Source organism: Anabrus simplex, chromosome 5 (genome assembly GCF_040414725.1).
Source record: "Anabrus simplex isolate iqAnaSimp1 chromosome 5, ASM4041472v1, whole genome shotgun sequence".
Classification (NCBI taxonomy): domain Eukaryota; kingdom Metazoa; phylum Arthropoda; class Insecta; order Orthoptera; family Tettigoniidae; genus Anabrus; species Anabrus simplex.
The window spans coordinates 55,927,303-55,942,020 of NC_090269.1; the positions used below are offsets into that span (position 1 = coordinate 55,927,303).

Here is a 14,718-nt window from a genome sequence, read left to right on the forward strand (position 1 = left end):
TCAGGAACTTCATCCCAGATGCCTGCAACCTTGATGAGTCCTTCTTAGTAAGGGTTCAGATTTCGATACCATAGGTTAAGATTGGTATGAAGTACTGACTGAACATCACCAGCTTTGATTTTGTTGGTACTTTGGGATCCCAGAGGAGTGTTCGTACTTGCTGGTAAAAGTAAGTGCACTTTTGCTACCTCCTTCGTGGCTAGGATCTCGAGATATTGCACTGCTGAAGTATGTAAAGCTTTCCACAGTTTCCAGTGGATGGTTTTCCTAGCATGATGTTTGCTGATGTTCCCTCTCTGTTTACTGCCATCAGTACTGTTTTTGGTTCGCTTATCTTGAGATTGAATTCCTGGAACTTAACCTTCCATTCATTGTGTCTCAACTGGACTTGTTTCTCAGTTTCTCCCCAGAATGTCATCAGCGAAAACCATTGCATTTAGTTTACCAGAGGTTTTCTTGATTTTCTTCATTATGTCATCCATGATGGTGATAAACAATAAAGGGGATAATGCACTCACTGCCTTGCTGTACTCCACTTTTGGTCTGGAACCAGGATGAATGTTCATCAGCCAGTCACACACAGCTGGTACAGTGTTCATACAGTGTCTGAACTTTCCTTACCAGTCCCTCCAGTACATCCCTTTTACTCAGGCATTCCCATATCTTTTCTCTTCCAAAGCTGTCATATGCTTTCTCAGTATCAAGGAAGACCATAAACATATCTTTGCCTGTCTGATCAGTTGCTCAAAATTCTTTAGTATTTACTGTCAAATAGGGAAGGAGACTTTTTGTAGTTTATGTAGATGCAGTATAGCTTTCCCTTTAGATTCCGTACAAGGAACATTTGCAAAGTGCGTGGTGGATATTTAAATAATATTTTGTGAATAGGCGTAAATGTTACAAACCATCACTCTAATTTTTGTTCCATATTGAAAACAGCGATCTCACTTAGTTTACAAAAGGAGTATATTTATTACCCCACATATTCAGTACAATTATTACCACATTATGTGGTTAAATAAACATAGATATTTTAATTTTATGGAGATTACTTGGACGAGATCTTGCAGGATACTTTACCACACAATCTTAAAAAACTTCCCATGTTATCTCCATAGACCGATCAGGAGTGTGTGCTGTCGCATTATCGTGCATGAAGTAAGCATTACTCCTTTCTTATTCCATCAGCTCTTGAAAGAATGGCCTGAGAATGAGGTCTATATATCGGTCTGCATTTATTGTTTCATGCAAAAATATAGGCCCTGTAATTCTGCAAATCGTATTGTGCTCCAGGAACTCCTATCTTTACATCGTGCATTGGACGGACATGCACCTGGTGAGGATTGTAGCGATTGTTTTGACTTTTTATGTAGCCACTTCAGTGAAGCCTTGCCTCGTCAACAAAAAATGAAAATTCTGTGTCAACATACTCGTTGTGAACGGACTGAAGTAATTAGTTACAATACCGAACCGCAGAAAAACTGTCAGGTCCTCTTGAATGTTAGGCAGCGGTGGGTTGGTATGGTTTGGCTTTTAACATATTTTGTTGCTTTGTGGGCAGAAGATATTGACACAGTAGCTTGTATAGCAAAATGGGACAGGGATTTTGTTGGAGTTCTTTCCAAGAGAGCTCCTATTTCATCAAGCTCTTCCTCTGTTAAAACCGTACATCTCTTACGTGCTTTTTTGTTTAGAATGGACCTGATGTTGTGGAACTTCTTCATTAAATTCTGTATCGTATTCCTATGGGTAGGGAGGATGCCAGGAAATTTGCAAATGATATAGATGTTGATTCCCATAGGGAACCGGAAATATTTGTCCCGAATGAGTAAATTTATAATACCAATATAAATGATCCGTTATTGGACATTATAAATTTTCCAGCTAACTCATTTCTGGTTGCCAGCGTTTCATTTGGGACAAATATTTCAGGTTCTGTATGGGAATCAACATATATATCATCTGATGGCCAAGCAGGCATGAATTTTTGGTAATGGGATGAAGTCTCTCATAGTGCACTGGCACTGCCCAAGTAGCCTACGCAGTGGCCTCCATGGTATGCACTAGCCATGCGTCTTGGTGGGTGTGCTAAGTACCAACTGATGAGTCCAACTTAGCATACGGGTGCGAAACGCTGGCAACCAGGAATGAGTTAGCTGGAAAATGTATGATTTCCAATAACGGACCATTTACATTGATATTATAAATTTACTCATTCAGGACAAATATTTCAGGTTCCATATGGGAATCAACATCTATATCATCTGATGGCCAAGCAGGCATCAAATTTTGGTAATGAGACAAAGTCTCTCATAGTGCAATGGCACTGCTGGTGGCTCCAAGTAGTCTAAGCAGTGGCCACCACGGTATGCACTAGCCATGCGTCTTGGTGGGTGTGCTATGTACGAACTGATGAGCCCAACTTAGCACATGGAGGCGAAACGCTGGCAACCAGGAATGAGTTAGCTGGAAAATTTATAATGTCCAATAACGGACCACTTATATTGGAATTATTGATTTGCAAATGAATCAAAAGCAGCACTGTCCAACAGAAAAATGCTTCGCATAGCACAACACAATGAATACATGCTGCTCTACGGTATACATCACTCATTAAACACATGATAACTTTTGTATTCATATAGAAACTATGCTATTTCAAGCTAACCCATTGAGCACACTATCAGTATCACAGATGTTAAACTGGACTATTGCAGTGAAGACACGTGACTTATCGCTTAATCGCTATGATCACATCAGCTGGACATGAAGCAATATATATCTCGGTAATGAGTCATCCGCCTTTGTGTGTAGCTTCCTGGACACTCACACAGAACCCCAAAAAAAAAGAAATTGTTCAAAATCAGGCAGAATATACGAGAGCATTCATGAATAATGGCAGGATAACTGTCTCTCTCTCCTATTGTTGGAACAAGATGTTGTCTAGTTCCAGGTTAATTCTCACTTCATCAACAAAATCTGTTTGTAATTCCAGGTAAACACATACCGGTAATAACCATTCCACCTGGTGCACTTCTCTTGTTCAAACTTTGCATGCATACTTTTTTTGGCAGTGGAAGAAGTTCACCAAAAATTGTGTGAGCGAGTTTTATTCAACAACATTGATATCGACGTCCAGAGCCATAACAATATTATCAACCTTTGTGTGCTTCTCTGTAATCAGTTCAGTGCCCCCATTTTCAATAACATGATTAAGCATGCCTGGAAATAAGCTACACTTTCATTGAATGTGGTGTCTTTGATGCTCCTGACAGTGTTATCAGGGACTCTGAAGATTAAGTTGCTCAACTCCCAATTGCACAAATACATTATTCATCCAATGTATTTGTTGCCATTTACATTTGTGTTTAACAGATTTCTACATGAGGACCCACAAACATGTTTTAAGTATATTATATAAAAGTTAATATTAGTAGAATAGTCAACTGAGTTTCCTGTTGTATTCATTATTATACCAATACGAGGGCTATGCCGAAAGTTTTTAGCAGAGTGTGACAAAAAAATTTCATTTGCAAAACAACAATTACAACTTTTCAAAATACTCTCCATTAGCACGTATACATTTTTCCATTCTCTGAAACCACTTAGAAAATGATTCAGTCCAAGCTTCTTTCGGGATGTCACTTAGTGCACTCCCGTATGCTGCAATGGCCTCTTCATCTGACAAAAACCGCTGCTCACGTATTTTTTCCTTGGTCTTAGGGAAAAGAAAGAAGTCACATGGGGCCAGGTCAGGTGGATAGGGGGGATGAGGTAACACTCGCACTTTTTCCCTTTCCAAAAAGTCCATTGTTCTGGCAGCCCTGTGTGCAGATGCATTGTTGTGATGCAGCAGAAGGTGCCCACTCTTGGACTTTGGGTGCTGTAACCTCCAAGAGGCGAGGACTTTGGGAAGACAGTCATTCACATACCATTCAGCGTTGACTGTACGACGTGTGTCCAAGGTCACAGCGGTGAGATGCCCCATTTTCGTAAAAAAAAGTTGCTACCATCTTCTACATCAGGACCCAGGACTTCGTCGAACTTTTGTGAGTGGTTCCTCCCCTGGAAAGCACCACACAGAATACTGTCTCTTCATTTCACTGTCATAATGGTAGACCCATGTTTCATCACCTGTGACGATATTGTAGGTGTCTTCGGACTGCCCTCCATTGAATTTTTCTAGCATGAAATGACACCAGTCCACTCTCTCCTCCTTTTGGCTTTCTGTCAGGTAATGTGGCACCCAACGGGCACATCTCTTGGTAAGGCTCAAATAATCATAACCGATGGTCTGCGTTGCTCTTGACCCAATATTTAAGGTCCCTTCAATGTCACAAAATGTAAGATGTGGATCTGCTTTGATCATTTCCCTCATAGCATCAATGTTTTCTTGAGTCACTGCTGTTGCTGGGCGACCGGGACGAGGTTCATCTTCAATTGACTGTCGACCCCTTGAAATCTCGCGAAACCAATTTCCAACTGTGGCTCTAGAAGGGGCAGCCTCACCAAAAATGCGCAGCAAAGAATGGCATTCTTCGGCACTTAATTTCTTTTTGTAATCATAAAAAAGCATTGCTCCAAAATCGCAGCGTGACAGATCCATCTTGCACCGCGTCTGACTCAGCACTGCCTGTGCTTTATTCCCTCGCTGTGGAGGAACTACCGCTAGGAGAGGTTGTGCGCGCATGTTCCAAGGTCGAAAAACATCGCTCTTTCAAATGAAAATAATCCCATTGTCCTCAGAATTACGGTTTACGCGCTGCTAAAAACTTTCGGCATAACCTTCGTATATGTCTACACTACAATAAATCATTGTTATAGTGATTTAAGGAATATTACTATGTTCAGGCTCATAAACATGTTTAATTATTGCTATGGACAGCAATTTGATTTTATATCATTATCAGTCAGGCACTTTGCAAATGTTCCTTTTTAGAGCCTATTCTATGCTTCCCATCAGATTGGTGAACATCTTCCTTTTCTGAACCCAAGTTGTTCTGATATGAAGCAGTCTATTTTTTGTGTGAGTCTAAGGGGTAATGAGTTGAGTAAATATCTTTAGCATGTGCCTTTCTAGAGACCTGTGCAGAAATTTGGATTGTCGATGTTACCTTTGCACCTATAAAGTACTTTTATCACTGAGGTCCTCCAACTGTTGGTGATAGTTCTTATTTACAATGTACAACGTGGGAAACTTCACCGGGACCGGACATTGCAAGGATTGATAGATTGAGAGCTCTTTTTTTATTCAGTGTCTGGTAGTGCATGGCCATTCTTAATTTTATAGGAAAGGGCTAGGACTGGAAAGAAGCCACTATGTCTCTAATTAAGGCTCATTTGCTTAGTGTTAAACTGTAGAAAACCATCCTCAGAGCTGCTGACAGTGGGGTTCAAATCTAACATCCCTCGAACGCAAGTTGACAGCTACATGACCGAAACTGCATAGCCAACTCACTGGGTGGCTAATTTTAGTTGAGTGATTTGTCTGGTTATCTCCAATTATCAAGCGAGGCTCGAACCTGCTAAATAGTCACATTTGGTATCTGTGTTATTGGCGATAACACAATTCCTCTATTTATCTATCTGATCAAATCAGTATCATCTGGTCATTCATGTTCAGGTGGAATACGAAAGAAATTTTTATTTGAAATGAGCTTGCCTGCATTGTTGGCCTTGCAGACCTTAGTGTTACGACTACTGTAGAGAATAAGGTGCTATAAGTATGTATGTAGTTCACCCACATAAGCATCTCTGTTTTTAATAACATGATTAGCTCTTCAGTAAATGGTTCAGATATAAAAGTACTAAGCTATAATAGAAGAAAGTTACAGCCTTTCCTTACTCCTGTACTATTTGGAAATGAGAACTCATTGTATACCATTGATTTATTGTTGTTTTTTTTTTTTTTTCAGAAGAAAGATCCTTATGGAAGACCAACATTCTCAGCTCACCCTGGTAAGACTTTTTTTTTTTTTTTTTTTTTTTAATGGTATAATCCATGAATCTTGATAATTCCAATTTCTAGCTACTGCTGTGGCCTCCTCTGGTTCCTCAACCCTATCCTTGAAATAATTAGCTGCCAATCTACCTTCTCCAGCCCACTCTGTCTGCATATACAAGTTTTCATGATTAGTTTTCAAAATTAGAAAATAATGGCCTAGTACTGTAAGTTACTTTCAGCAACATGAAATAATAGTACATTCATTCTAGATATGAATTTGCTAATCATGAACCAAACTGGCTGCACAGTGCAGTTGTTTTGGCATTTGCTGTGTGCTCAAGGTTGCAGGATCAAATCTCAGTGCTGTTGGTTGGTATGTAGGTGTGCGAGAGGCCTATGTCGGAAAATTTTCTGGCACATTAAATTGCCCCTTTCCAGGACATAATTACAGCACTCTGGCTAAGAGAACCTTAGATACACACTATTATTATTATTATTATTCATTCGTATCGTTTTGGCCAGCTAAGGACTGTGTTATTTCAACTGTCTCCTTTCCCTGGCTTTAACATTTGCCCCATACTCGCATTTGTTACTAATGTTGTTCCTTTTTTCTTCGTTCCACGCCTTCCCTGTTTTCAGCTTCGGCTTTTCTTGGAAACTCATGCGGTCCTGAAGTTTCTTCTTAAGGGGTTGTGCTCCAGGATATCACCATGTGTGATGGCCACCACTTGTGAATTTTTTTTGTACTACACTGAACCAGGCCCCTTTTGTCTTTTTATCTTGGAAGTAAAAGATCCACTTGGTTGACCTTGTCACGTGACCATAGAAAGCAATCCTTCTCTTCTGCATCATATTGGTTGTCTTTTCTACATAGAAATAGAGCTTGTGGTTGTGCCGTCTTCTATATTCACCTTTGTCTTTGATGGGGCCCAAGATTTTCCTCAAAATCTTTCTCTTCTTTGATCTCAAGCTCTTCAATAAGGCCTTTTTTGTTCATTGCAAGGCACTCTACTGCACGGAGGGCCTCTGGACGAATGACTGCAGTATTGTCTGAACTTGGTGTTCTAGGATATTATTTTATCTTTTGTTGTATATACCCTAGGGTATATGGTATGCCAATTCCATTTTATTCATGCCTGACATGAAGGCTTCTTTCTCAGACATGTTGGGATCTATCTGCTCACCTAGATATTTAAACTTTCCTTCCCGCTTGATTTTTTCCTGTTCTACATACAGCTCTTTTGGTGCCTGCTTTATGTTTGTTATAAACTGGGTTTTTCCAAAGGACATCTGAAGACCTGATTTTGCTGTCTGAATTATTTTGTAGCTGTCTTGTAGCAGTTCAGAAAAGTTTTGCTAGAGAAAGCAAGACAGTCAATTACCAGGTTTGTGTTCCTGCAACCCAGTATGACTCCACTGTCGACCCTTTAATTTCTCATTTCCATGTGCCACTCACGGATAACTTTCTCTTGACCACTACTGAAGAGCAGAGGTGAGAGCCCATCTCCCTGGCTGACTCCTGTCCTTATTTCAAAGGCATCTGAAACTTTTCCTCTGAGCGTCACTTTGGAAGTAGTGTCTGTCAAGGTCTGCTGAATGATTGTTTTTGTTTTGGTGACCAAGCCAAATTCCTTTAGGGTTTGTATTAGGACATTTTGATCAATCGATTCATAAGCCTTTTTGAAACCTATGAAAGTCACCTTGAATTTCTTGTTCTTGAGCTTCAGATATGAAGGGGCAGATTTTAGATTTTGGAAGTTAACAGTTGAGGAGGGATTCAAATGAATCCACCAGAATCTGGCAATTTTCTTTGTCACTGTGTGGTCTTTTCCCACTGGAGTTTGTGAACTGCAGGCTCGGGATGTTGCACTTGCTTAGATTTTTATCTGAAGGTTTTATAGAAGTCTTTTGTGTTATTCTTTTGAAAGTCTCACTCAGTCTGTGCCAACTTGTACTTGTTGAAAGCACGTTTCACTCTGCTGATGTTTATCGCAGCATGTGTTCTCTCATTCAGGAAGTTTGCCCAATTTGTTTGAGTCTTCTGAGAGTTCCATCTCTGCCAGGTGAGCTATCTTTGCTTTACTGCAGCATTGCAAACACTGTTCCACCAGGCATGTTTTCTTGGCTTTGTTAGTGGCATTCTCTCCTTAGCTGTTACGATCAGGTTGTCATTCTTCCCAGTTCTGGGGTGCAATGAATTGTAGCTTCTGGGTGAACTCTCAACTAGATTCCAGTTTTTCTGTATCAGATTGAATGATCTTCCTAAGATGGCTATTCCTAGTGTTTCGTGGGATCAAATTAATTTTGATTTTGGATAGTGATCTGAATCTAGGTCAGTATTTCTTAGAACCTCCACATTTTGGATTTCTTTTTAGACTTCCTGAGCGATCACAATGTGATCTGTTTGGAATTCGCCAAGATTGGGATTTACTGATTTCCAAGTTTTCTGCTTTCTGGACATTCTTCTTCTTCCTCGGTTTGTCACCTTCATTGATGCTGTCCTGATTGTGGAACTGCTGCTGCAGATACTCCAGGGATAGGAGAATGCGGTTGCACTTTGTTGTTGGCAGCTGCTTGTATTTCAACATCAGTGAAGCTGTAAAGTCGTCGCCTCATTTGTTGAGTCCAGGTGTTCTTAGGCTTCCTCCTTTTTTGTACCCAAGGTAGCTGAAGGTCAAAGGCTCGTTTAGCTTCATGGCTTTTATCCAGTTGGTTCACCTTCTTGAACCATGTAATCCACTTATGCTGAACCTTCTCCACAACTATCTCTTCACATTTAACATGCTTCTGATGCACTGATTTTGAAAGTGGTCTTTCTTTGAAACTGCTGGTGACATTCTCAGAAACTTCATATGCATGGCATTTCGAAGCATAAGTCAGTACAGGCCTCACTATTGTCATGTAGAGCTTTCCTTTAAGCTTCAATACCATCCTCTTATCGCCATTTCAGCCAGCCTACACTGATCCTGTGATTACATCCACCCAGTTTTTCCACCACAGAGCCAAGGTAATTAAAACTGCTGCATTTCGGGAGTGGTTGGGAGTCGAGCAAAATATCTGGCGTTAAAGCCACAGAATGTTTGAAAGTGCAGTAAATACCTTCGGTCTTTGAGCAGCTCACTTTCAGTCCAATCTCTTCAAACACTTTTTTGCCATTTATCAAATTTCAAAGGCCCCCTGAAGCAGTACCACATTGCAGCTGATCAGTGCCACATCTTCAGCGAACAGTAATGTCTTAAGAAGTGCATCTGTGATTTCCAATGTCAGAAAATTCATGGTAATGATGAAAAGGAGAGGGCTGAGGGCTGAATACCAACTTTGACAGGAACAAGTTTTGTTTGATATACCTGTACTGCATCTCACATGGATGTTTGCATCCTTGTACATATCTGGGATCAATTTAATGTAGGATTGTGGAATGCCATGAGCTCGTAGTGTTGCCCAGATCAGATCTCTCAGTACTCTATTGAATGCCTTCTCAAGGTCAATGAAAACTATGCGCAGGTCTGATTTGGCATCTCTGTGTTTTTCCATCAGAAACCTCATGATGTGAATTGCATCTACAGTGGACGTTCCCAGTACAAATCCACCGTGGGTAGCCTGTATTTTCATGTAAGTGAACTTTCTCACATGATTTGTGATCACTTGTTCCCAAATCTTTAAGGCTAGTACACACCAAGCGACAAAGTCGCAGAACACGTGTATCGCGACAAGTCCCAGGGATGTCCTGTGACAATTTTTCTGTGTTTGGGACTGTCGCGATACAAAAGTTGCATGTCGCAGATCTCCCGTTCGAAATGGGATACATGATACAAATGTTGCGCAACATGTGTAGTTTGGACGTGTCGCGAGACAAATGTTCTGCGATGGAAACTACTGTAAAAATTATTGAGGATTTACAGAGGCGGTTACTCGAAGATATGAATTTTCGGTTTATGGTGAGCATATTGCTTATAAACTAAGAAACTGCAGAAAGAGTCCAATGGAAATTTCATTAGCTCAGTGTGAAATTGATGATATAATAATTAAATTGCAAATGGGAAAGTACAGCACAGACTAGTCATCTTGGGCAGCGCTGGACTTTTTAACCCATCCAATCAGTAGTAAATCATCAACAACCTGTAGCATAAATATCAATCACTCAGTCTACTCGGGTTCCTTTTCACTATCTTCCGGAAGTGTCCCTACTCCTGATTCAGATGCGATGGGACAAGACCAAACAATACGGACTTTAACATATTTCAAAACTTGCTTCATTTAATTCCCATTGTAGTTCATCAATTCTTACTTTGTCGCTAGTCACATTCCCATTCATGAAACACTTGCTACATGCCATCCTTTCCTTTACACTGTCCAGGGCCTGTAGCTTACCACACTGGAAATGAAACCACATTCCATACGTATCACACTTAGCACCAGATCTTAAGCTCCTCTTACACCCCATACACTTCACGTTCACTACTTCTTCTGAAGCTGGTTGATCAGGGCACGGGTTTAACTCCAAGCCTTCTATAACAAGTAATGTGGTAATGAGTGCCAACGATACAACACTCCCCGGGTAACTGCCTGCTTGCCCATGCCCCGATTGCTGCTTGCCAAGCTGATATGGAAATACCCATCGCTGCACAAACACGTCTTCTTCCTTCAATAGTCAACCAGAGACTTGCATACCGCTGCGTTCGCTTGTGCTACTACTTTTGCTGTTGCCTTCTTCTCCAGGTGATATTCACTTTTAAGCCTGTTGTTCTCCATGGTCCATGCCTGAAACTCCAGTATCTTTTTCTGAACCATTTCCTCTTCTGTATTGTTCCAGAACCATGCCTCTTTTCTGATGTTAAGATTACCCTTGGAAATTACAAACTGTTCTTTGGCTTTCAGCACACAGCAGGTCTTAATGTGTCCCACAGATGATCCACAGTCTATTCATCAAAGACCTCAACTCAACTGTCTACATATTTTACCACTGTGTCCATGAACTGCTCACTTTCTCATCTTGAATCACTTGATCTTGTCCGCTGTGACTGACCTGTCCATTTGCTTTTTGTGGTGTTTCATGAGGATTTCAGTCAACAGGAAATGATGATGTATTGCAGCTGGTTCCTCCAGTATAACTTTGCATTCCTGTGTGGTGCCTTTGATCTCGCGTAAACTCAGGTAGTAATCAGTTTGGCTGCCATTTCCACCTCTGCTGTAAGTCACCAGGTGTTGAGGTTATTTCTTGAAGCATATATTCAGGATGACCAGATCATGAGCTTTGGCAAACTGGATGATCTCTTCTCACTCCAGGTTTCTTTCTCCAAAACCACAGCCACCGTGCCACCTCTTTACCTCCACAAGTAGATCGTCCAGCACGCACGTTTGCGTCACCTCCAAAGAAGATCCATTCTTTCCCTGGTATAACCTTTAAGAGTGTCTCCATGTTCACCCAAAAAGCCCTCCTCCTCAGGAGCATGCCATCCTATTTGGGGTGCATATGCAATTGATAATGTTCCATACTTCTTGTTCCACTACCTTGACACACATTAACCATTCACTCACCTTGTGAATGCTGGTGACATTCTTCTGCATTTCATTTTAAGCAATTATGCTTACACTGTTTTTGCCATTTTCAACACCGTGGTAATGAAGTTTGAAAGCCTTGGTCTTAGAATCCAGGAATCTCACTTTGTTGTCTCCTGGACACACGATATCAGTTTGTATGCATCTCATGGCTTCCTCCAACTCTAAACTCTTACCATTCATTAATCTGATATTCCATGAAGCAATTCGGGTTGTCTTGGCAGTTGTTTGCTTCACTTTGCCAGCCCCCCGGATACTGCCTGGCTTTGACATGAATGTTGCCGTGCGGTTAGGAGCGTGCAGCTGTGAGCTTGCATCCAGGAGATAGTAGGTTCGAGCCCCACTGTCAGCAGTCCTGAAGATGGTTTTCCGTGGTTTCCCATTTTCACACCAGGCAAATGCTGAGGCTGCAACTTATTTAAGGCCACGGCTGCTTCCTTCCCATTCCTAGGCCTTTCTTGTCCCATCGTCGCCATAAGACCTAACTGTGTTGGTGCGATGTAAAGCAAAATAGCTAGAGTAACTAGAGTTAGACATGGATCACTAAATCACACAGCGAGATGAGTGTCTGGCAGGGTAGTGCCTTTTCTAAAAGGACTAGGAAGACAGTCCTTGACACTGATGTTTGGTACTCGTGCGTGGATTCTATAGGTTTGACCTAATTTTTAGCCAGACATGGGAACGAAAAATAGTGAATCGGTGGTCTTAAATTTCTTATTCCAAAGAATTCCAAATAAGTGTTTGAAACAATTTGGCTATCGGTTACATAATTTTCCTTGCCATGTTCTTTAAGTTTGGGGAGTGAAAGAATTAAGGAAGTCTTGGTTGAAATCATGATTGGCAAAATTCTAAAAAAAAAAAAATATAAAGGAGAAAAGGGTTTAGTGACAAAAACAGAAACGTGTGTGAATGTTCTTATTTTCAGTTTTGTTGTGCTTATTCCTAGAAAACAGGGGAACAGAGTTCTGCAAGGTTTTGGCAGACTGTGTTATGGACAGGCGAAGGCACTTGCAGGCTGAATGGTCATAGTAACCCGTACATCTGTGTTTATTGAACTGACCTAAATCTTTACATAGTGGGACAGAGGTTCAATAGGTGTGATGTTGGGGTGTGGCTGGAGGGGAATTTTAAAAATAGTTTAATAGGACAGGTGGTTTTTTTTTTTTTTTTTTTTTTTTTTTTTAAGTACTACTTACGGTACCTCAGCAGCTTATTGGGTGATGCTCCAGGATGCTGTGTTGCCTGAGCTAAAGTTGTTCCCTTGATTTGTTAATCTGACAACTTCAGATGGCATGTTCAGAACTTTTCAGTTAATACATTCACAGAGTGAATCAGATCTTGGGACTATTGATTTGGTAGCAAACTTGTCAGACTTCAGACAATGTTAATTTTCTCTATGGGAACATTCAGTGTTTTCCTTATCACCAGGAAGCTTCAATGAATAGCATATTGATCAACAATAATAAAGCTTCCTGTCACGTATTTGTACATCTGTTGTAAGCCATTTTGAAATTGCAAATATTAGTCCTCGGTGACATTGCCCGAAATCCAGTGAAGCTTGCCTGTCCTGTTCAACAAAATTCATTATGAACATAACATATATGTAGCAGACATATTTTTATTACATCATGCACTTGCAATCACATAAAGCTTTGTTTGATGAGTACAGCATTGCTGGTGTGCTGAGTAGCTCAGATGGTATCTGAAGATGCTCAGAAATGTCATCCTTACTGGCACATAAAATAACTCCTGAGGGAGAAACTTCCAGCATCTTAGCATCTCCAAAAACCGTAAAACCAGTATCATTATTATATTATTATTATTATTGATGTCGTATCATTTGCTCTTTATCTCCAGGCATGGGAACCTACCACACATGCACTAACCTGCGAATGAAAAATAGTGAATCAGTGGTCTTAAATTTCTTATTCCAAAGAATTCCAAATAAGTGTTTGAAACAATTTGGCTACAGGTTACATAATTTTCCTTGACATGTTCTGATAAGTTTGGGGAGTGAGAGTAATAAGGTAGTCTTGGTTGAAATAATGGTTGGCAAAATTCAACTGTAAAAAGTAATGGGTGGGTAGGAGGTAGGGATCTGAGCTCAGATGACTGTCATTTAAATTGCAGTGGTACGTATAAGACTCTGTTCTATTTCATTGTCCTAAATAGCATTTACATGGTTTCTTGGCCTTAATGACAGCCTGACTTTAATTATTTTGTTGGTCATCATAAGTTTGCTGAAAATCTCAGCCTCTAATGATAGTATTTTCTTATTTCTAATGAACTTTTCTTTCTACTTTCTTGTCTGTTATAAGTTACTTCCTTTGTAATTTCCTAAAGAGTTTTAGCTCTCGGGCATTTCTGTATGAAAAAGTGCCTAAGTATTCATTTTCTTTTTCATTTTTCTTATATGCATTATTCTCCAATCATTGTTTTTTTTTTCTTTACAGCTCGGTTTTCACCTGAGGATAAATATTCACGTGAAAGGATAATCATTAAGAAGCGTTTCAATCTGCTCCCCACTCAGCAGAAACCAATAGCATATTGAAATATTAATGTATTTGCCATGTTGGAGTTCTGTTTTGTGTAATATTTTTAATAAAATAAATTACTTCTGTAGCTAAGGTGTGATATATCTCTCTCCCCCACCAAAAAACCTCTTTATGTATAGTTTTGCAAATGACAATATGAGGATGAAATCACGACTGTCATTTGCACAAATACATGTTGGGAGACAGATAACACATTTTGTACCCCTGAATTCTTATTTCTTGAGCTTAAAATTTATGATTCAGAATGCTTACTTGTTGGGTTATTTCACCTGCTGAAGACTAAAAATATTGTGGATCAGAAGTAAGCTTGCCATTTATTCTTCTGTAATTGAATGATCATACATGACTGACATCTTATTCATATCATTGTAATATGATCCTCTTACCTCTGAATCTACAAACATGATCCTCTTACCTCTGAATCTACACACTAGTGATGGGAATATTGAATGTTTTAAACTATCGGTAGACTACCGATTGTGAAGCCTGACTATCGAATGAAAACATGAAAACATTCGATAGTTTTCATTCGGTTTGAAATCGAAAGCAGTAATATACGTTTTGTTCTGCGGTAGAACTAGTAATAAGTCATTTGCTAGTAACTATGGAAATGTGGATTGTTGTATTATAGGTACTACCGATTTTTATAGCGTGTTTCTT

At 40.0% G+C, this 14,718-nt stretch overlaps 1 long non-coding RNA gene across 1 annotated transcript in view; it reads left to right on the forward strand.

The window, feature by feature from the left end:
- The window catches only part of LOC136874324 (uncharacterized), a 34,341-nt gene extending 20,211 nt beyond the window's left edge, over nt 1-14,130 (forward strand). Inside the window, exon 2 of the long non-coding RNA XR_010860254.2 lies at nt 13,957-14,130. This is a non-coding gene — a long non-coding RNA (uncharacterized lncRNA). The remainder of the gene's footprint in view (nt 1-13,956) is intronic.
- The last annotated feature ends 588 nt before the right edge of the window (nt 14,131-14,718 follow it).